Raw genomic sequence first — 1,533 nt, forward strand, 5'->3', positions numbered from 1 at the left:
CTTGTTTGCATCAAAGTTGGGTCGAGATTGCACTTTGTCACTTGCACTAGGATCTGGAATACCTATTGCAGAATTAGCCTCTGACCGAGACTTTGCAGCTAACGGTGCACTTTCAATAAGCTCTTCTTCTTCCACTTCGGCTTCATGATGCACCACTTCTCTGTTGTCATAGCTCTTGCCACTTCTCAATGTCCGTATTACTTTGCAATGTTCCATCCATCTTGGATTTTGCTCAGATTGGCTCGGGAACTTTCCTTTCTCTCTTTCATTGAACATGGTAGCAAGCTGTCTAACTTGAGTCTCCAAATTCCCCACTGATGCCGTGAGATTCTGAATGCTAGTTTGTGTGGATTGGACAAAATTGTTTGTGCTATTAGAGAGAGCGGACATATGTTGAGCTAGCTGTGACATTTGATCTTCAAGAGATGGTTTCTTAGTCTCACTAGTTGATTGGTAAGACTGTTGGTATTGACGTGGCTGTTGGTTACCACCCCAACTGAGATTGGGATGGTTCTTCCACCCAGGATTATATGTATTGGAATAAGGGTCACTTTTGGGTCTAATGAAATTATTCACCATATTCACATGCTTTTGCACAAGCTCATGGTAGCTATCCTTGTTGGGGCATTGAGTGATGTCATAAGGTGTCTCACTACAAATGATGCAAGCTTCTTGGGCATTGGGCATGGAAGAGACCTGCATTAAGGCAGCAAACTTGGCATTAAAATTCTTCTCCATTTTAGCAATTTGAGTAGAAACATTAGGAGAATTCTGAGAAATCTCAAAAACTCCTCTCTTTTGTGTTTGTTCTTATGTCCATTGTTGGGATTCAGAAGCCATCATATCAAATAACTCAAATGCTTCCCCCTTGCTGATTTTGACATTAGTGACCCTCCAGCAGATGCATTCACTTGACTCTTGGTGGTGGCATTGAGATCATCATAAAATATGTTCATTAGAAGGTTAGAATCAAACCCAGCATGAAGACATTTTGTGTACATCTCATTATACCGTTCCCAAGCTTCATGGAAAGACTCGTTTGGCTTTTGAGCGAAAGCCAATATCTCTTTCTTGAGTGCAAGAGTCTTGGAAGAAGGAAAAAACTTATTGAGAAATTTTTCTTGCAATTCTGTCCATGTTGTAATGCTATTGGCAGGCAGAGAATGCAGCCACGCCTTGTTTTTGTCCTTCAAAGAGAACGGGAACAAGCGTAACTTGATAGCTTCAGAAGAGAAACCTCTGATTATGGTGTTGTCACATGCCTCAATAAAATCAACCAAATGCATGTTGGGATCACTGTTTGGCAACCCATGAAAGGATGGCAATATGTTGAGGATGTGAGGTTTGTTTCAAAGGTTGTCCCATCTTCCACATCTGGATATATAATGCACCTTGGCACTGCATTGACTCTCGCTGCCAATGAATTCCTTAAAGGTTGACCTGCTGCAGGTAAGGCTAGGGCCATGTGTGCAACTGGTGCCAAAGGTTGGAAAATAGATGTGCTGCTCTCAGGATCACTGAGCAAATCCTTAA

At 41.9% G+C, this 1,533-nt stretch overlaps 1 pseudogene; it reads left to right on the forward strand.

Moving 5' to 3' along the window:
• The first annotated feature begins 972 nt into the window (after positions 1-972).
• LOC126598266 (small nucleolar RNA R71) lies at positions 973-1,079 on the forward strand (annotated as a pseudogene).
• Positions 1,080-1,533: the final 454 nt, after the last annotated feature.

This window comes from Malus sylvestris, chromosome 13 (genome assembly GCF_916048215.2).
Source record: "Malus sylvestris chromosome 13, drMalSylv7.2, whole genome shotgun sequence".
Lineage (NCBI taxonomy): Eukaryota > Viridiplantae > Streptophyta > Magnoliopsida > Rosales > Rosaceae > Malus > Malus sylvestris.